A 23,151-nucleotide genomic window follows, 5' to 3' on the forward strand; every position below is an offset into this window, starting at 1 on the left:
TTTGTGATGCCCTTAGGTTAGTTAGGTTTAACTAGTTCTAAGTTCTAGGGGACTAATGACCTCAGCAGTTGAGTCCCATAGTGCTCAGAGCCAATTGAACCATTTTGATACGTCTGTATACGATTCTCACAGGTGACTCGTACGTAAGTATTCTATCTCGTCACCTGCATCTATTCATGTCCATTGTGCATTCAGACGGACTTGGGCAATTCCAGCAGGGCAATGTGACATCCCACACGTCCAGAATTGCTACAGAGTGGCTCCAGGAACATTCTTCTGAATTTAAACCCTTCCGCTGGCCAGCAAATTCCCCAGACATGTACATTATTGAACGTCTGGGATGCCTTGAAAGATGCTGTTCAGATCTCCACCCCTTAGTAATCTTACGGATTTATGGACAGCCCTGCAGGACTCATGGTGTCAGTTCCCTCCAGCACTACTTCAGACATTATTCGAGTCCATACCACGTCGTATTTTGGCACTTCTGCGTGCTCGCGGTGGCGCTGCATGATATTAGGCAAGAGTATCAATTTCTTTGGCTCTTCAGTGTAAGTCAGTAGTACAGAAGGTACAAGAATATGAATGCAAACATATGGTGTCTCTTTCAAAGGAAGCTCTTGAACTCCCTAAGTATGCCGTTGTTGTTGTTGTCGTCTTCAGTCCTGAGACTGGTTTGATGCAGCTCTCCATGCTACTCTATCCTGTGCAAGCTTCTTCATCTCCCAGTACCTACTGCAACCTACATCCTTCTGAATCTGCTTAGTGTATTCATCTCTTGGTCTCCCTCTACGATTTTTACCCTCCACGCTGCCCTCCAATGCTAAATTTGTGATCCCTTGATGCCTCAAAACATGTCCTACCAACCGATCCCTTCTTCTAGTCAAGTTGTGCCACAAACGTCTCTTCTCCCCAATCCTATTCAATACCTCCTCATTAGTTACGTGATCTACCCACCTTATCTTCAGCATTCTTCTGTAGCACCACATTTCGAAAGCTTCTATTCTCTTCTTGTCCAAACTGGTTATCGTCCATGTTTCACTTCCATACATGGCTACACTCCATACAAATACTTTCAGGAACGACGTCCTGACACTTAAGTCGTTAACAAATTTCTCTTCTTCAGAAACGATTTCCTTGCCATTGCCAGTCTACATTTTATATCCTCTCTACTTCGACCATCATCAGTTATTTTGCTCCCTAAATAGCAAAACTCCTTTACTACTTTAAGTGTCTCATTTCCTAATCTAATCCCCTCAGCATCACTCGATTTAATTTGACTACATTCCATTATCCTCGTTTTGCTTTTGTTGATGTTCATCTTATACCCTCCTTTCAAGACACTGCCCATTCCGTTCAACTGCTCTTCCAAGTCCTTTGCTGTCTCTGACAGAATTACAATGTCATCGGCGAACCTCAAAGTTTTTACTTCTTCTCCATGAATTTTAATACCTACTCCGAATTTTTCTTTTGTTTCCTTCACTGCTTGCTCAATATACAGATTGAATAACATCGGGGAGAGGCTACAACCCTGTCTCACTCCTTTCCCAACCACTACTTCCCTTTCATGCCCCTCGACTCTTATAACTGCCATCTGGTTTCTGTACAAATTGTAAATAGCCTTTCGCTCCCTGTTTTTTACCCCTGCCACCTTCAGAATTTGAAAGAGAGTATGCCGTTAGAACGCTGAAACTGTGAGAAACGACAAGGTGGCGGAGGACTTAGTGATGTTGCCGTTCGCAACTGCTCTTATGTCCACATAATTTACCCTGAAGTAGACTAAGGAGCACACACCAAAGAAATGCTGATTGATTAAGTTGGGTCTGAGAAATGATAAAGAGGTGTTTCAGGCTGCTGAGGAAGAAAATTTGGATTCTGAACTGCCTCCAGTTGAAGGTGACAGTGAAGATGTCTCTCGAATGGAGGATGTTGTTAAATTTGTGGTAGTATTAAAGATTGAATATCATTCCTTATTCTGTGAATGCTGTCACTGATGACTGCAATTATCTGTCACCTTAGTTATGTTATTTCATTGTAACGTAGTCATTTTTGTTACTATTTTAATAAAAAGAGTGTGGCGTAACAGCTAGCGCATCTGCTTAGTAAGAACAAGACCCAAGTTCGAACCCCAACGCTAGTACAAATTTTAATTTATAGGTTCGCTCTACATCATTATCACGTTTCAAACTTCGAAGTTGGCAAAACTTACGCAAAAGATAGCGAAAAAGAAGGGGGGAGGGGGTTTACTCAGAAGTAGCTTTAATGAATTTTGAATCAGTACATCGGCTACAAACATCACAGTACACTGTGTTAAAACTGAATGTTATAGATTCGCTTTGGGCAGGACGTAACTATGTGCTCGTCATTTGTGTCCTAAAATACCCAGTAACCTGAAAATGGAGAGCATAGGTGAAGAGCATTAAATTACGATGACACCATCTCTGCCACTGTACATCTCGTAGTGTTGCATTTGTGGCGCCTTGCCTGTATTGCTGAAAATTTGTTGCAGAAGATACGTGCAACCGAACTTACGTATCGTAGCCGCTGAGAAAATTGCAATGTAAGTTAACCAGCAGGAAAGTCCTCCTAAGGAACAAAAAAAATGCTAATATATTGTATTTATTTTAAAAGACTGACTGAAACTTGTGGTGCCAGCAGCCTCATTCTACTCGTACCTTTTCCAGCTCGTTTAAAAATTTTCCCAAAAATTTTCGCATGTGAATATATTCGCACTTTTTTCTCATGCGACTCACCTCAAACTCCCACAAGCTCCCCTTAACTGTAACCGACTCACACCCTCTAGTCCATCGCTCTAAGTCGCTCATACCAATCCACATCCAGCTGCACTTTCTCACTCACTCATTCCACAATCCCCTTCGTTCTGTCCTACAATTGCAGTAGCCTCTCATTGTCGAGTCCGTACCACTCTCACAGCTGATATCTCATACCTTGCTTCCCACATCTCGTATCACTGTCACTATCTCTCTCTTCCTCGTTTTCGTTGTCATCTACTCTGTCTCTCATTACAACTGGCTCTCACCCAATTCCACTTTCTCTTTTTCTTTACCCCCCCCCCCTCCACCCTTTTAACTCTGTTGCCTTCACTCTTTTGCTAGCACTGTTGTGTCGCTGTTAACTATGTTCCACAGCCACTCCGTCCCTCTCTTTCTCTCCCACTGCCATTGTCTCTTTCGTTCTTCCTGTAACACAACCACTGTCTACTATCTTCCAGTATTTATTACTTTTCTGTCTCTTTGCCACTGCCGCTGCCTTCTTCTCCCTTAGCATAAAAAGCGCGAATCTGTTCGCACGCCAACATTTCTGGGAAAATATTTAAACGTGCTGGGGAAGGAAGACTGAGGCATCTGGTACCCCACTTATCAGTCAGAGACTCTTAAATCAAAAGGAACATATTTGCGTTTTCTGTGCTCCCGATAGGAGTATTTTTCCGCTCGTTCCCCTCTTTTCCCTGTTACAGCAGGACATGAAACTCATATGAAAAGAAGCGTATTAGTCGGTATAAAATTTATATAGTTTAGTTATGTGAAATTGATATAACGCTGAACTACTTTTAGACCTCAAACGGTATTTTACCTGCAAACAATCTTGCATCTGCTTCAGTACTACAGCATTCGGTTTCCGGATGATAACGGAGACACTTTACAGCATACTTTTTCGTGCTACATCACCTTATAAACTAAGTTTTCGGCTCACACCGGATTTCCCCTGATTATTTTACGTGTATTTTACGTGTATCTCGGCAAGGGATAAGGATATCAGTAAAATTTAAAAGTTGTCCGAGATTAGGAACACATCGTACAAATTTCTCTGCCATTTGTTGTGCATAGCCGTCTTGGAATCCTCGGCTGGATTTTGGTCCATTTGTGACGGTGAAAATACAGTAAAAAACACTTTTTGCGGGTTTTTCCAAGGAAGCACCCATGAATTAATGGTGCCTCTGTAAATCTCATCAAGCCCACTGTATACCGCATCAAGTGCAAAAAGAACCAACTAATTTGCTCCATTTGCCTGAGCAGAAGGAAGTGTGTGAAATTCAGATTCAAATGGTTCAAATGGCTCTGAGCACTATGGGACTTAACATCTGTGGTCATCAGTCCCCTAGAAATTAGAACTACGTAAACCTAACTAACCTAAGGACATCACACACATCCATGCCCGAGGCAGGATTCGAACCTGCGACCGTAGCAGTCTCGCGGTTCCGGACTGAGCGCCTAGAACCGCTAGACCACCGCGGCCGGCTGAAATTCAGAGTTTGAACCTGCACTGTAAGAGAATCACACTGAGACAATTGTTCTGTAGGGTATGCCAATAGTCCCCAACACACGAGATACCCAAAACAGTTGACCTTACCTTTTTATCACCAGTGTTAACACTTATTATTATTATTCCTATTATTCTGCACTTTTCATTTACCATTCCACGGAGCCGACTGCGGCCAGCCGCCCGTGCGGCCAGCACTTTGTCGTGCTACCAGCCTCAGGCCAGCAAGCCAATGTTAAAAAAAAAAAATTAAAAAAAAAAGTGTTCAAATGTGTGTGAAGCCTTATGGGACTGCTAAGGTCATCAGTCCGTAAGCTTACACACTACTTAACCTAAATTATCCTAAGGACAAACACACACACCCATGGCCGAGGGAGGACTCAAACCTCCGCCAGGATCAGCAGCGCTTTAGACCGCTCGGCTAATCCTGCGCGGCTGCGGCCAGTGTTACACGCAGCTGAATGGAGCAGCGCACGTTACACTGCCAGTGTGCATGCAACCGTCAGGGCGGTTCCAGCTATGCAGATATTTTACATTTTATTATTTGTTTGCTGCTGCGTGTCTGCAGAAGGGTTTTTCTGTCATCATGGACTTTGATACGGAGAAATTAATTATAAACGTAAGGGAGAGACCTACTTTGTGGGACTTGTCATCTGAAGAATATGCTGACAAAAATGTGAAAAACAGAATGTCGGAGGAAGTGACTGTGGTGTTTGGGGGCAGAGAATGTGCAACACAGGAGGAGCAAAACATGGAGTGAAGTTCTAATACTTTTATTTATCTTATTAACACAACATGTCCGTATAATTCAGACTTCAGTGAATGTAATCCAATTGCCATGGCAGAGCGCCTTCAGGTACAAAGTATTCGGCAAAAACGTTTCTGTAGTGTGAACTGGATGCACGTCTACGTATTCGTTCTGGAATCTCCTCGTGAACTGCAGAATATCCATATAGTGTTTCTAAATATGGAACACCATCACTCTTTGGTACGTTGTTATGTAAAACACATAGTTTAATTTTTTTTAATATCAATTTGCAGACCTACGTACATAAGGCACTGGCGTTTTGTTTATATCTGAAATGTGTTTGTCTTCCTGAATGTCCAAGTTATTAGACGATATTCGTTTATAAAACACTGAGTGTTGAAACACGGTTGAGTCAGCACATTTACCATACGATCCCATATCTACAGCTACAAATTTATAGTTTGCATCACAAACAGCCATTAATACAATAGAGAAATATTTCTTATAATTGAAGAACATTGATGAACTATTTGCTGGTTTCACCAGTGGCACATGCTTTCCATCAACGGCGCCGAGACAGTTTGGGAAATTGGCCTTAGCTTCAGAACCTTCTGCTATTTGCAGCCAGTCCTTTTCGGTCGGTTCTGACAAACATTCATCTTTTAAGATAATCCACATTGATAAACATATTCTTCTTACTATTTCTCTGATTGTTGGTACTCCAAGTCGGAAAGCGTGATGTAAATCAACGAACGAATTTCAAGTTGGCAGATATCTGAAAGGGAGAAATTACTAAATTATTTCACACTTTAGCGTTATAGATTAGTTTTAAGGCAACCTCTTTCTCAACAAAAGTCTTGTAATATTTATAAAATAATCTAATAAACAGAATTGTTCTAATCATTTCCTTTAAATTAACGTGTGTCCCATCAGTTCCTGCCACATATGGTATGCGGAAACTCATCCAACATGCCACTAGTTGTAGCTTCCCTTTACAAAGAACAGACATTATTGGTAGCTAAGATAATAAGAGGAATATTTGGAAAGTAAGTTCCGATCGGTCAAGAAATGGAAACCACTGTGAAAACCTAATAAAGCTTTGCCCATATGTGTTGGACAGTGTCTCTAGTATGCCTGTCTGTTGCACCACTTCGTTCTTTTCAGTTCTGAGTGCATGGTGAGCACATAAAGATGTGTAGAAAATGGTGTCTCCCACCAAGTATGAGGTCCTGGTGAGAGATTTCGTCTGATGTTATGCAGCCCACATCACAGAACTGTCATACGGTTCCTACTTCGTGACAATTCTCGGTCGCAGTCTGCAGGGGCAATGAAAATGCTGCTGCTGCATTTTCGATGGGAAGTGTTTGATCACCCGCACTACAGCCCGTGACTGTCTCCCTCTGTGTTTCATCCCTGCTCGCATTAACTACTGGCTATGAAGACATTTTCGCACAGACAACGAGCTATAGATAAGCGTAGAGAATTGGGGGGAAGTACAGGCGGCTGCCTTCTATGATGAGGGTATTGGAAAGTTGGTACAACGCTGCGACAAGTGTCTAAATCGGAGTGGTGACTATGTAGAGCAGTGGCTGGAAGCTGTAGCTAACTGTTGCAGATAAAATATTTCTGATTTTCACTGTGGTTTCCATTTCCCGATCAATCGGAACTTACTTTGCGAATACCACTAGTATTTCATTTTTACAGACACATCGCCACAGAAGAAATGGCGTAACATTGAAGATTCATACAACCGAGAAAAACGGAGATTAACCGGTAAAAGTGGTTCTGCAGCTGCGAGAAAGACGCTAAATCTGTATTTTAATCTCCTATCATTTCTGAATAATACCAATCCACCGTCTCACAAACATAGCAGCGTGACACCTGAAAACGCTGAGAAACAGGCCACGGCAGAAAGTGAAGTTCCAAGTGGACCATACCAGGCTACGACGCACGGTAAGAAAAGGAAAGCAGAAGACAATATTGGAAGACAACTAATCGATGTTCGGCAAAAACCTGCAGAAGCCAGGCTGTAACTGGACACACAAATGATGACAGATGAGGACAGGCTTTTTTTCTTGTCTTTGGTCATCGACTTCAAAAAAGTACCTCAGCATCTGAAGTTGTCTGTAAAACGACGAATTTTATTATTGAAGAAGCTCAAACTTATCCTAACTGTCCAAACACATCTTCCCACGGACATTATCCAGCGTATGTTTTTCACCGTCCACAATCATCAGCAGGATATTCCTCACAACACCAGCCTCTGTCTGCATCGTTGTGTTGTGTTGGAACAGGATATTATCAGGCAACCTATCCCACACAGTCTAGTTGTTCTTCTTCTGCACAAAATAATAATTCACCACAGTCTCCACCAGAAATTACCGATTACGGCTGTATTGATAACCTTGTTATATCACCACTACTTACATGTTTCGATGAAACATCAAGTTAATTTTACTTAAGACATAATGTAACATTAACAATTTCAATATTGGTAAAAAATTTTCCTTAATAAAACTTACCTTAATGTGATTAGCAATTTCTCTTCACTTCCTGTGCATTGTCACATTACGCTGTCTCCAGTTTTCTTTGATATTTCATCAAAAGTTTTTATTGAGATTCTAGGGAAATCGAAGAATTTATCTTCGTGTTTACGAAGTTTCTCAAAAAAAGTGACAAACATTTCGTTTGTAGACCGGGATTGCAACATAGGATGTACCCAGTATCTTTTGTTCGTTCGTTTCGCCTGTCGATGTCAGAGGTACACAGCCGTTGCTGTCTCAGTAATCTGCATCGTGCGACTGAGCTGCGTCCAACCGACTGTCAGCCGTGCCAGACAGCCGCAGTCCTGGTCGCAGAAGCTGCAGCCATGGCCAGCCGTTGGTCGTGGCCGTGGTCGCACTAGTGCGCTACTGCCGTATTAGTGAGGAGCAAAGAGGTTCCCAGTTAGGAATAAATGGGAAGGGGCTTACCATTCCAGCATTTACTGAGAATCAAAGCAAATCTCTCAAAAACCTTGTTCTGAATCCTGTGATTGGAATTGTTTCAAATTATTTCTAAATCAGATTAAATAAGGATCACCTACCCCCTTTTACCCACGAGACAGCTTAAAACGTCTCACTGCTCCAAAGTCAATTATTGACGCCCTATGCCTGTCAAACTGCTTTCACAAATATTCGAAGATCCGTGCGTTGGACTGCAAGGTGCCACCACTAACCGTACACCTCCCACAATTGACTCCTAGCAGCTGGTCTCCTCAATGATAAAACAGAATAACCCTTGTGAAGTATGTAGGGAAAAAGCCACACAAAACACCGAACTTCAACATTACACGGCAGCAAATGACATTTATTTATTGACTTCCATCAGAGCTCGCCAAATCTGTCAGTTTTTCCAGACACCACCTCCCAATTAGCTGCCGGCCTCCCAATCTGATGTAAGTCTCTGCCTACCGAGTTCTTGCTCGTTCACAAATCTGCAATACTCCTCTAGTGAAACGGAAAGTTCTTAAGCCGAATCCACCACCACGCGTCGAAACACGCTTTCGGATGATTGTAGGCGCTCTGTACTGGAAAGGCAACTGCGCTGAACTCGGAGTATTACTAACTCCTGACACGACCCAGTGGACACGACAGTTGTCTCAATACCACCAGGGCCGTCCCACTCCTAGTTTACACAAGCTCAAAAATGCTCCACAAAATTCTTTTAGATCCAGGTCATCCTCTCAGTCAGTCTCCTGAGCTAAATTTAGGCACTTTCATCGGCCAATTACTGCTTCTTCTCTAAAGAGTCCTGTTTCTTGCCAGATCCTTAAGAAGTTTATTTTCACCAGGTGCTGAAAAATTACTCTTCCTGGAATTGAAGCTTGTATCCTCATACTGCGATCCATTTAGTGTGAGATAATCTCCAAGTTAAAAAAAAAAGACTTCACACAAAAACGAAAACGGCGACATACGAAAGCGACGAACGTAGTGTCATTGAATGAAGAAACTGTATGACCTTCTTGCACACTGTTGATATGGAGGTGTAAAACGTGTTTGTTGGAGGGGCGTGGCGAACAATTAAGAATACTTAAAGAGGAGAAGTCACCAATAGCCGAAGGAATTCCATTCGGATTTTACATTCGAAACTCTGTAGAATTAGCTCCTTTCCTGGATCACAGGTTACTCCCGTTTGCTCGTTCTGTGCCCCTGGAGACGGTTGTACTTGCGCAGCATTATTACTCCGCTTGTACAATGAAGGGTCTCCTACATACAGCGCTAGGTGAGCTAGTTCCACCGTCAGAAATATAAGGGATGCAGAGCAGTGGACCTAACACAGTGCCTCATGGAACTTCAGCACTAGAGTGCCGGTATGTGGACGTACTAGCTTCGACAGCAGGTGAAAAGTGTGCCCGTCGAGGTAATTCTTCAGTAGGCGAGCGTGAGACACTAGAACCCATTGCACAAGCAGCATTTGGAGGAGGCCATCGTGCTACAGGGAGTGTACCACATGAGAGACGTCGATGAACATCGCCCCAAAGTAGTCACGCCTCTCGATAGTGTTCAACATTTCCTCAAGGAGACGCAGTGAGGAGTGACAAGGCCACGACGAAAGCCAAACTGCTCTTCTGGCAGCATCTGTTCCGCAGTCACGTGCTGAAAAATTCGTTGCAAGTACAGCCTCTTCAACAGCTCAGAAACGGTCGGCAGGCGGTCTGTTGGTCTGTAACTGAAAAATGACCTCAGTTCCTTTCCAGCGTCTGGGAGCGACTTCCTAAACGTTCGACCCTACAAGGTACTCGCCAGTCTTCAGGATGTAGCTGAAGATCAATGCTATCAGTTGGACAGTAGACGGAGGCATCTACTCGATCACCTCGTTGGTAAGATGGCCGATGCCACCACCGTTCCTTGCGTTTAGATATCGATGCTGAAGTGGTACTTGCTCTGTTGGGAATGGTACGGTTGTGTCACCAATCTCACAGACAGCCGGGAGCTTTGGCAAGGCAGTCTGCCACCATCCAGATATTGACAGCGTCGGAGGAATAGTTAAGCGATGTGAAGTTCGCGCTAACATGTCCGCTAGGTCATCACCCTCGGCGTCCGTTTCACTGATGTAGCTCTTCTCTACTAGAGTTGGGGAACAGACTGTCTGCGCCGTAAAACTCGATCGACATAAAACTGGCCTGGGAAGTATTTCTTGTATAAAAAGATGCGAATATGGCTTGCCTATCTTAAGGTGCATGAAATATTTTCAGGACTATTTTTATCTATCCTACCCTGTAGAAGGTTCTTCGTAAATTCCCAGGCTGACTTAACATCTAACTAGAGCGATGCCAACCGGTCTTCACATTCCAGGGTTCTATGGTGTTTGACTGCTCCTTTGTACACTTGCCGTTTCCTGATAGCAAGGCGTTTGGTACGTTAGTCTCTTGTGGCCTGTTACTCTCCCATTCGATCTTTTATAACGTCGCCCATTTCCACATTTCCAGGATACTGCTTGTGAACAACTTAAATTTAATCTAAGGTATCTAAAAAATAAAACTATTGAGCTACAGCGCTCATTCACACATGAAAGGTAATGATTCTGCGCCCATTATCATCAGGCTTTAATCATATTTCAAAGACTAATGCACTGAGGTGATAAAAGTCATGATATGCACATTTACAGATGGCGGTAGTAAAGCGTACACAAAGTATAAAAGGGCAGTAAATTTGCGGAACTGTCATTTGTACTCAGGTAATTCATGTGAAAAAGTTTCCAACGCTATTATAGGGAGTTCACAAACTTTCAGTGCGAAATGGTAGTTAGATCCAGAGGCACGGGACATTTCAGTTCGGAAATCGTTTTGGCCTTTAGTATTCGCAAATCCACAGTGTCAAGAATGTGGCGAGAACACCAAAATTCAGGCATTACCTCTAATCACGGGCGACGCAGTGGCCAATAGCCTTCGCTTAGCGACCAAGAACAGAGGCGTATGCGTAGAGTTGTCAGTGCTAACAGACAAGTAAAAATGCAAGGAATAACCGCAGAAATCAGTGTGGGACGTACGAATAACGTATCCGTTAGGACAGTGCGTCGAAATGTGGCGTAAATGGGCTGTGGCAGCAGACGACCGACGCGAGTGCGTTTGCTAGAAGAACGACATCGCCTGCAGCGCCTCTCCTGCGCCCGTGACGTTATAGGGTGGAATCTAGACGACTGAAAAACCGTGGCCTTATCATCTGAGCCCCGATTTCGGTAAGTGCTGATGGTAGGGCTAGAGTGTGGGGTAGACCCCACGAAACCATGGACTCAACTTGTCAAGGCACTGTCAAGCTCGTGGTAGCTCCATAGTGGCGTGGGCTGTGTTCACAAGGAATCCTCTGGTCCAACTGAACCCATCGTTGACTGTAAATGGTTATGCTCGGACACCCGGAGACCATTTCCAGCCACCCATGGACTTCATGTTCCCAAACAATGAAGGAAAATTTAGGATGACAATGCTTCATGTCAGCGGGCCCGAACTGTTTGTGACTTATTTGAAGAACATTCTGGAGAGTTCGAGCGAATGATTTGGACACCCAGAACGCCCGACATGAATTCCCTCGAACATTAATGGGACATAATCGAGGGGTCAGTTCAAGCGCAAAATCCTGCAACGGCAACACTTTCGTAATTGTCGACCGATATAGAGCCAGAAAGGCTCAGTATTTCCGCAGGGGACTTCCAACGACTTGTTGAGTCCATGCGACGTGGAGTTGATGTACTACGTCGGGCAGAAGGAGTCAGACACGATACACGATATTAGGTTCAAATGGTTCAAATGGCTCTGAGCACTATGGGACTCAACTGCTGTGGTCATAAGTCCCCTAGAACTTAGAACTACTTAAACCTAACTAACCTAAGGACAGCACACAACACCCAGCCATCACGAGGCAGAGAAAATCCCTGACCCCGCCGGGAATCGAACCCGGGAACCCGGGCGTGGGAAGCGAGAACGCTACCGCACGACCACGAGATGCGGGCACGCTATATTAGGAGGTCACCCATGACATTCATCACCTCCTTGTATTACTGAAGATATAGCTTAGCGACTGAATCGCAATTTCCGAACCATGCAACACAAACGAAATTTCCTAATGTGTATGATATATATTTATTAGAATTATTTTCCTGCTCGTGTTTCTGGCGTTCACAACATAAACGCTATTCTACAAAACTGAAGAGCCAAAACATTATGACCTCCATTTTAACGCAGTACAGCAGTGATTTTCCGTGGCATGGATTCGACGATTCCTTCGTAGGTTTTCAGATCTATGTGGCACAGAAGCTCACACACAAGTTGTAGTACACCATTACACTCGGTCAGTCATCTTTGGGACGCCTAGTGACGTCAGTGACCTATATGTGTAATTTTAAAAGAATATTGTCCCACTTAGCGAGAAACATGCACATCTTTGATTAAAGAAGCGTTAATTCCATTATGATTAAGAATCAAAGAGATACGCTTACGAGCAAGCTCAACGCTCTTAGACTTACAACATTGCTCTGTGAATTACCAACGTTAGTAGCATGGTGGAATGCTGCGTGTGCTCTTTTCTATGAGATGTTGGAGAATTTAATAGTTTTGTTAGTGAGAGATTCTTGAAAAACTGTTGTAGGTCGCCATTGCGGAAACTTTGCTCTCAAGAAAGTTTCAGTCGTTAATATAAAGAAGCATTACTAGAATTTGTTCAAATAAACTCGAAGTGTTATCTGAAGAATATCAGCTTATTTATATATATATATAAAAGTATGTAGCCGGCCGGACTGGCCGTGCGGTTCTAGGTGCTGCAGTCTGGAACCGAGCGACCGCTACGGTCGCAGGTTCGAATCCTGCCTCGGGCATGGATGTGTGTGATGTCCTTCGGTTAGTTAGGTTTAATTAGATCTAAGTTCTAGGCGACTGATGACCTCAGGAGTTAAGTCGCATAGTGCTCAGAGCCATTTGAACCATTTTTGAAAAGTATGTATTCTTAGTTATTTTCATGGAAAGCTGGACTACTGCTGTGATCTTTAGACTGTCCGAATTAATGCAAACCGGATTGGTAACACCAACCTACACACACAGTCAAGCTTATCTGGAAGAAGACTATTATTCTTTTCAAAAGCAATTAATGAAATCTGTTTACAGACATACAACCCATTTTTCATTAAATACCCTGTCATGCCATATCGATGGATTCCAGTCGAACTACAGCAAGAGAGTAATGACTATTATTAGGTTGCAGCTTTCGTCGAGAATCTGCACGATCTTCAACAATCAGTCAACTGGGTTCTGCAGTAAACTGTACAATCACTACATCACTCAAAGTGTAGGCAGAATTTTTTCGCCGTTCATTATATTGCTCTCAAGAAGAAAATGGTATTGCGCTAGTTGCGAGTGATAAAACTTTTTCCAATAATTTTTACATCGTTGAATGTAATTAGCGTTCTCCATGAGAAGATCAACAAGCACGAAGTTAATTGAAGTTACTGTCCGTTTCTTTACTTCCATTACTCCTTGGCGGCCAGGGTGGCCGATCGGTTCTAGGCGCTACAAACCGTGCGACCGCTACGGTCGCAGGTTCGAATCCTGCCTCGGACATGGATGTGTGTGATGTCCTTTGGTTAGTTAGGTTTTAGTAGTTCTAAGTTCTAGGGGACTGATGACCACAGCAGTTAAGTCCCATAGTGCTCAGAGCCATGTGGACCATACCCCTTTTGAGAGATGGTATAAAGTCACGCACTTCCCGTTAATTATTAACAGGTAGTTTGTGGACGCGGTAGGGTCCCAGCTATGTTCCATTGGCACCAGATCAGAAAAATATGCTGGTCAAGACATCAACTGAGTTCACTGCCAAGCCCCTGAAACCCCTGTGGCACGATTGTGGCCTTGTGACACGGACAGTTATTCTGCTGGAAGATGTAGTCGCCGTCAGGGACGACATCACTCATGAAGGAATGCAAGTGGTCAGCAATAGGGTTCACGTCGGTCAGAGCTGTCAAGGTGTCTTCGATCACTGCCCAGGTGACTCTTCCTCATAGCATAATTTTTCCCCCACTGTCATGAGTTTTTGAGGCGGTGCACGTTTCGTGCATGCGTTCGTCTGGATAGAGGCATATCCGATCGGGCAAAACATTTCCATTGATCCACGATCGACCTCCATGATCCCTGCCCACTGCAATCGTAACTGACTATGTCGTTGGTTGCACCTGGGACCATATTCAACAATGCTTTCTGAACTTTGTGCTACGAAACGCTTGTGCCTACGTCAACATTTTGCTCTGTCGTCAGGTTTGCCACAGAAAGTCACTTAGTCTGCTTTACAAAGCGACAGGCTCCAACCTCCATGTTCTCCGTCGAGGGGGAGACGTCCAGTACCTTGTCCGCCTTTAGGCGGTTACACCATCGTTCAACCACCTTTCGGAAGTATTCATGACAGTAGGACACAAACAGCCGACGAGCTTCACCGTTTCCGAGATGTTTGTTCCCAGACGCCATAAAATACGTCCTCCTTCAAAGTTGTCACAAGGTGACATTCAGCCTCGTGCTAGGCAGTGGTCATAATGTTTCCGTTCATTGCTGTCACTTGACCGTTATTAATTATATTACATTCCTAATTTAAACAGATTAGTTAACTGGACCTTATCTAAGTAGGTAAGGAAATATCTACTCCTTAATCTATTGCTTAATGTAGAATATTTTCTCCTATAGTATAAGGTTGAGTGTGTTTGACTTTTTTATTGTTTATTATGATTAAGTAATTGATTAAGTCCTTCAACAGTCGTTCGTTCCTGCCGGAAAAATAAGTTTGGGTATTGTACTATTCGTGATATAGTGAGATAGCTAAAGCCAAGAGATATCCTTTTTGAGTATTGTCCTTTTTTTATAAGACAATTATTAATTTTCACACAATGTTCACTTCCGCCAGCTGGTTGTTAACAACGTGCTGGACTTTATCATCAGCTCAAGACAATCTGATGTAAAGGCTATATGAAAATACGCCTTGTATCTATGTAGCTCATCTGAACAAATATTTCACTTATGTTCAGGCCATCATGTTTATGTAGGATCCTACCCCTAAGTAAAAACTGTTTTCCTGGTGGAGGTTTTTAATGGGGCCGTTCAATAAGTAATGCAACACATCTTTTCTCATCCCATTTTGGTTGAAAAATATGCGAAATTTATGACAGGACTTCGTGCAGTATTCCCACTTTGGCTCCTGTAGTTTGATGACGTTCTAGTAGACGGCGGCGCTATACACAATCTTAAAAAACATGCGTCTATAACGGAGGAGCATTCCAAGCAGAGAGCTGTAATTGAGATTATTTTGTCGAAAAACAAGAGCATCGCAGATATGCAGAGGCGCGTGCAGAATGTCTGCGGAGATATTGCAGTGAACAAAAGCATGGCGAGTCGTTGTGCGAAGCGTCTGTCATCATTGCAACAAGGTCGTGCAAACCTGTCCGGTCTCTCACGTGCCAGCCGGTCGCGCACAGCTGTGACTTCTGCAGTACTGGAACTGGCGGACACTCTTATTCAAGGTGATCGACGTATTACAATCAGATATCTCGCATGCACAACGGGACCTCTCTGTTGGAAGTGCTGACACACCCGTCCGCCAGTTCGGATACTCAGAGACGTTTGTCCACTGCATTCCTAGCCCCATAACAAAAAACCATAAAGAGCAACAAAGGACCATCTATGAGGAATTGCTTGCACTTTACGAGGCTGATCGTGATCATTTTTTGTCGAACTTCCTCACAAGCGATGAAACATGGATTCATCACTTCTGTGGTGTCACCGCCAGACACCACACTTGCTAGGTGGTAGTCTTTAAATCGGCCGCGGTCCGTTAGTATACGTCGGACCCGCGTGTCGCCACTATCAGTGATTGCAGACCGAGCGCCGCCACACGGCAGGTCTAGAGAGCCTTCCTAGCACTCGCCCCAGTTGTACAGCCAACTTTGCTAGCGATGGTTCACTGACAAATTACGCTCTCATTTGCCGAGACGATAGTTAGCATAGCGTTCAGCTACGTCATTTGCTACGACCTAGCAAGGCGCCATTATCATTTGTTATTTATCTTGGGATGCATGTACAGTCAGACCGATGTTCACCAATTATGGATTAAAGTTAAGTATTCCAGCAGCTACGTACTTTTCTTGATAGTATAATTACTTTACCTGTTCCAGACCTCACGCCAGCCTGCGTGAGCTTAAACGCGTGCCTTTCGGCTTCCTCCAAACCCCGTGAATTGGCTCCTGCCAATTCACAACAACTTCTAACCACACGGAAACAAAACAGAAGTCCACAGAGAGGTGCCACACCAACTTTAATCCGAACAAAACGCCGTTAAAATCATGGCGACGGTCTCCTGGCACTCTGGAGGGGTTGTTCTGTTTGATGTATTCTCTCATGGTGCAACGATCATCTCTGAAGTGTATTGCGCTACCATCAGGAAGCTGAAAAATAGACTTCAGCGTGTCCTCACAAAAATGAACTTCTCCTTCTCCAATACAATGCAGGCCTTCATACAAGTCTGCACAATCGAGAGGAACTCACAAAACTTTATTGGATCGTTATCCGTCTTTCAACCTCCATTCCGGATCTAGCATCTTCTACCTTCCATCTGTTTGGTCCAATGGGAGAAGCACTCTGCAGTAAACAGTACGTGTTTGATGGGGAGGTTATTGATGTGGCAAGACGTTGGCTTCGACGTCGACCAGTATAGTGGTACAATGCGGGAACACAGGCTCTGTCAGTACAGTGGCTTTAGGGCGTCGCAATGAACAGAGATTATGTTGCAAAATACGGTTTTTAATACAAAATAGTGAGAAATAGTGTATTGAAATCACGAAAAAAACCAATTTGCTACCAAAACCGTATTCATTACTTACAGAACGTCCCTCGTACATATAAAACAAAATCATCCACTCTCCCCCATCTACTAGGTGTAACAGAGATTGTAAATTATTGTAAATGTGGTAACTATTTGTAAGCTATTAACTAATAAGCGAGGGTGACTCAGTGAGCTAGTAAAAAGAACTATCACTAGTGTATAACAGATGGGAGTTACGTTCAATGCCTAGATGGAAGAGACGATCCAAGCTTTCAAAAACCGTCGGAGGCAGATATGTTATTGCAGCTCGAAACACATTTTCAAGATGGAGAGGTCGACGGGAACGTGTTCGTGAATTGGAATACGAAGTGTAATGAACTTTTCACACTTAGAGAAAATGTTTCGAGCTACACGTCATTGCCAGCTTGTGGAAACAAATGAAGCGTGTGTAATGACGTGAAAAGAGATGCAGTTCTGGTGCCAGGAATTTGATCAAAGCTGAGCTCTGGTGCGAGATAAGCAAAGATAAGGGCGACCAAGCAAGTCCACCTCTCAAGACAACATGTTCTGCGCCGAAGCATTGATTCAAACCAATCGTCGTTTCTTGATGAAAACCTCCTGCTCCCTTTTCAGTTTAAGCGGAGTGCGTAACTGGTATGTCTTCAGAGACAGGAAAGACCTTCATAGCGCAACGATAAATTTAGGGTATAATGTTCATATGTTTAAGTCATACCTGATTACGACCAACATATCCAAACCGGCTAACACAACTTGAAAGTATTTTGTATCCTCCCTTATAGAGAAGGTTCACGTGCAGACCTACCATATACTTACTATACTATGGGTGCAAAGGAATTACTGCGTTACAGTTTTAGACATAGAGCAAATGGGCACACTGGAGCTGGCAATGAAAGCATGGTGAATTATTAGTGGCCTCGGGCTGAGAAGTAACTGAAGAGGAATTGTAATAATTATTTTTGATATTCAAGAAAACAAACACGATAGCCCAGCAATAACGTAACATACGTCCTCCATGGGACTATGTGGAAAACAAATTAGAAGAAATGGAACTCATGTAACTTCTCATCCCCGTAGTAACATTTAATTAGTTGCGTGACCTATTACCTATATTCACGGATGAGTTAATGAAATACCCTTGAGCTTCGAACGAAATCTCTCTGAGCGAAGGATGTGCTCAGCTCCGCATAGAATACTACGCCAAAGTGCGTTTATGGGCAACGCTCTCCCCATCAATTTCTGCATGTTGCTCTGTATAAATGACCATCTAACTGAAGCACTGAGCAAAGTCGTCGAGTTTGAACAAACAGGCCTATGAAAAATGTAGGCAATGTCTCCGCGATGAAACTATCCCAGCAGTCGCCAGGAGTACAAGTGTGCTTTCCAGTCCAGTCTACATGGGCATGCTGACTTCAACTTCCCTGACACAGGATTATTCAGTCACTTACTGCCTCCTGAAGGTGGCATTCCTATGCAGCACCTGACGAATATGTCTGCCGTTACACGTCTGACTTGGTGTGGTCGACGCGTAACTGGCGGTTCCTATAGAGTGACAGCCGCGCAGAGTTAGTTGATCTCCAGCGTCTGTACCGAAAAGAGGAGTGGACGCGATTTGTTGTTTTATCTACTGTTAGAAGAAGTTGAAGAAATTCAGCTAAAGGTATGTGAGGAAATTCCTGAAACGCAGCCGAACTACCGAACAAGAATTGATGAATGTTGTTTTGAACCGCTCATCGATCGACACTTGTTAAAAACCGAGCAGAAATTTCAATAGTTCTTCAAGCTAAGCGTAGCGCAGTTCAACCATGTCCTCGATCTCGTCAAAGAAGATATTAGTAAGGATTCCCCTCCCAGACATCTATGCCCATCAGGTCCAGAAGAAAAACTAGCTTCAACACTACGGTATCTAAAATTAAAAATCTTGAGATATATGTTATTGATATAATAATGCAAACAGTATAAATTATGAAAATAATATTATATTCAAGGAGCGTTCAGTAAGCAGTGCAACACATTTTTCTCTAAAAGTAGGTTGGTTTTATTCACTATTCCAATACACCATTTTATTTCCCACTCTTTTGGATACAAAACCCTGTTTTACAACATAATCTCCATTCATCACTACTGTCTTACTCCACCTTATTGGAAGGACATATACGCCCGCATGGTACCAGTCTACTGGTCGACATCGGAGTCAACGTCTCGCTACATCAATAACTTCTCCATCATCCATGTACTGCTTCCCGCAGAGTCCATCCTCCATTGCGCCAAACGGGTGGAAGCCGGAAGACGATAGACCCGGCGTGTAGGGTGGTTGACGAAGAACAGTCCAATAAAGTCTTGCGAGTTCCGCTCGGATGTGCAGACTTGTGTGAGGAATTTCATTGTCATGGAAAAGCAGAAGTTCATTTGCATTTTTTGTGGTGACGAACACGCTGAAGCCGTTTCTTAAATTTCCTAACGGTGGCGCAATACACTTCAGAGTTGAGCGCTGCACCTTAGGGACAGCATCATACAGAATAACCCCTACAGAGTCCCAGAAGACCGTCGCCATGATTTTACCGGTTGAGGATGCGGCTCTAAACGTTTTGCTCAAAGGAGAATTGGTGCGGCACCTATCCACGTATCACCATTTTGTTTCAGTCCGGTTCGAAGTGATGAACCCATATTTCATCGCCTCTGACGATGTTAAACTAAAAATGGTCCTTTGTTTCTCTTTATTGTCTTCTCGTACGAGGCGAGGAACCCAGCAGACACACGTCTTTGAGTACCCCAACTGGTGGACGTGGGTGTCAGAACTACCAACAGAGACGTCCAGCTGCACAGTGAGGTGTTTGATTGTGATCTGTCCATCAGCTCCAATGAGAGTGTCCTCTCGTTCCAACATTGTAAGAGTCGCTGCTGCGTGCGGCCGGCTGGCACGTGGATGATCGAACAGGTTTGCGTGACCTTGTGAGATGGTGACAGACGTCTCGCCCAACGACTCACCGTGCTTTTGTTCACTGCAAGATATCCGTAGACATCCTACATACGCCTCTGAATATCTGCGATGCTCTTGCTTCCCGCCAAAAGAAACTTAATTATAGTTCTCTGCTGGTAACGCACCTACGTTACAGACGCCATTTTGAAGGCTACGATAGCACCACCATCTATCGGAACTTCACGAAACCACAGGAGCCGAAGCAGAAATATTACATGATCTTCCACAACAAATTTTGCGTTTTTTAATCAAAACTGATCGAAAAAAAGTATTCCATTACTTATTGAACGCTCCTCGTAAAAATAAACAATAAAATCTGTTCACCATATTGGAACTGTTGGTAAGCTTGTATTTCGGTTTCTCTGTAGCAAGACTGTGCGATGACAGTGTTATTCACACATGACGCGTTGGAGCTATGGAGTGTAAGTAGTCGGTAATGAACGATGAAGGGACAAGGAAGAGTCGAATGAAGCGCGACTTTCCAAATCAATAAGCATCTGCAGAGTTCTCAATGTGGCTTCACAGCTTAGGCTATGATTCAATTTCTTTACCCTGATGGCGATACTTTTGAAAAATAAATCTATGTCAGGGTGGTGTTTTCTTTAGTCAGTGTTTTCAATAAGGTTTCTCTCTCAGCCCGCCAAGAATTCATCATCTCCAAGTCTTTGCCATTTTCACGTCTCCTTTCGTTGAGCAGTATGAACGACTCATGTTCCGTGTTTTCTGAAAAATTTGTTCATTAGACTAAGTTGGCGAAGTCTCGCAAACCTCTCTGTTACAGGCTTCGCCATCATCATGTGAATTTTGCGCTTGATTACCCTCTACATTGGACGTACTTCTGTGAGATGTGGTACAAAACTAATTTAGTGTAAGCAATGAAAAATTAACAGAATAAATAAGTAGGTGAACAGGGAGAGTGAGAGGTAACCTACTGTCTGTTGTGACCCATTTTATTTGAAAATGTTAACATATCAGCCAACACCCGCTGAAGCAGAACTTCCAGTTATTTTTACTTTCCCCTGTTTTTTTGATGTGTGTGCTTGATATTCTTCCATCTTTTCTTGCTATCCTCAATTAAAAAACAATCAATTAGATAATTACGTGTGGTGTTATTCCTTAGAAGTAAAAACAGGCTGATAGTAATTTTTAAAATTAAAACTGATTTATTTTTTGTGTGTTTCGGTTTATGGTAGGAACAGAAACATTAACATCACAGGCGATTGCATTCAGAATATCTGCTTTTACGCTGGCAAAATCATACACGTACTATTAATCCTACGTAAGACATTACTGTCGATGCTTTGCCACCGGTCTCATCTGAGCACTTGAAATCAAACCGTTAGAAATTTTAAGAAAAATGGCCATGTTTTTCGTCTGTCCGATCATGCTGATTGTATTACAAACATTTTTTTTCTCTATCGCCCTTCTTGCTGCGATTGATGCCAACAACAAATTCATTTTCATCGGTTTCGCGTCATAGAGAAGAAAGGCGATAGTGGAATTTAACATACGTAATACTGGGATATTATTTGCATGTGATAAGATGTTTCCTCCACCTACTAAACTGCCTAATACGCACATAGAAGTACGACATGTTTTTGTAGGTAACGAGTCATTTCGATTCCATCCAAACACGGTGAAACCTTTCTCTCGTCGACATGGTAGTACTGACAAAAAAATATAATTTAATTACCGTATTTCAACAGCTCGTAGAATTTTTGAAAATACCTTCGTTCTGTTGAGTCAAATATTTCGCATATTGTACTCGCCGATCACTTTAAAGGCAGAAACGAGTGATGGTTTGGTCATTGTTGTTTGCTGTTTACGCGTTTCACTTAGAGATAGATTCTTAAAGAAAAACGAGCCTCATTTCGAATTAAATAGAAATAAGCCACTACCTTGTAAAAATGATGGACCATTAGCAAGGAGTGGAGGTTATGCATGTACTGACGCATTTTCTGTGTGAGATTAATTTACAGAATGCTTTAGCAGCGTGTACGTGTAGGGATAACACTCTGGCAAAGTAATCAAGTTGACGGGATTGAGTAGGCTTCGAACTTCCTAGCGTTACTAATTTTTTTTAACTATTTAAGCATATTGTTATAAATTAAACTTGTGTAGTATACATCAGGTTCTTATATTCGCTTTGTTTACTTATCATTACAATAATAATAAATTAATAATAAGTGGAACAATACAAAAAACTTCTATCCTGACCGAAGATAAAGTTGAGACTCAGTATGTGTCCATTACATCAGATCAGTATATTCTATAGTTCGTTGTGAACTAGATGTCGGCTTTCTAGGCCATCCTGAGGACGTTGTCTGAGGATGACCTATAAAGCGGAAAGCCGCTTCATTACGAACTATAAAATATGTTTTAGTGTGGAACATCAATAGTGTGTATTTAAGATTGTAAATACAAAAATTTCCAAGAAGACAAAATCGATTCGTGCAAATGCCGAGACGGAACCTTTAAAAAGGACACAGACTATTTTCTTCTCCATGCTACAACAATCCGAGTTGTTGCTTCGTCTCTAGTGACCCTGCCGTCGACATGACAGTGAACCCTCATCGTCCGTTTTCATCTTTCTTCAATCCTTCCACATTACAAAAAATTAAATTTGTTCTTTTAACCAGCAGTTACAGGACAGCCGTGCATATTGTTTTATATGCTATTTGCTTCCTTCTTGTAGAACCGAAACCGTTCGTCTGGGTATATGGATTACTACTGAAAGTATCATCTTCCTTTCAAAGATTAGCCTGTTGCCTCACAAACAAAATGATTCCAATCTCTTTCGAGCTCTTCAAATATCTCCTTTTCTTTTCGGCTTTTAATTCAGGATCTTCTGGAGAACTTTGTGACCTGGCATTCTCGTGAGAGGTTGTCTCCAATTTTTACGATATTTCTGAATTTTTCCTTCATGTTGAAAATATTTAATTCTGTTCTAATATCTTCATTTCTAAACAAGTCTCTTCTTGTGCAGTCTTTCGTTCTCCTCAGAAACCTCATCTCTGCTGTTTGAATTTTATTTCCTTCTTTTTTTTCTACGGTAATTTTACTTCCCTTCCATAGGTTGATATAGGAACCACCATCACATTATAGAATTTCATGGCGATCTCTTTTGTACTTTACGGCACAATGTTCTACTAATGGTAGCACAGATAGCTTTCTACAGGGTGCAACAAAAATGTACGGCATAAAGTGCAGGATACATTCCTGTCACATAGACGAAGAAATTATGTTGCATTATGTAAGAGGTCCGAGCAGATGTAATTTCGATGTATTGCTTATGCGCTGCC

This window comes from Schistocerca nitens, chromosome 4 (genome assembly GCF_023898315.1).
Source record: "Schistocerca nitens isolate TAMUIC-IGC-003100 chromosome 4, iqSchNite1.1, whole genome shotgun sequence".
Lineage (NCBI taxonomy): Eukaryota > Metazoa > Arthropoda > Insecta > Orthoptera > Acrididae > Schistocerca > Schistocerca nitens.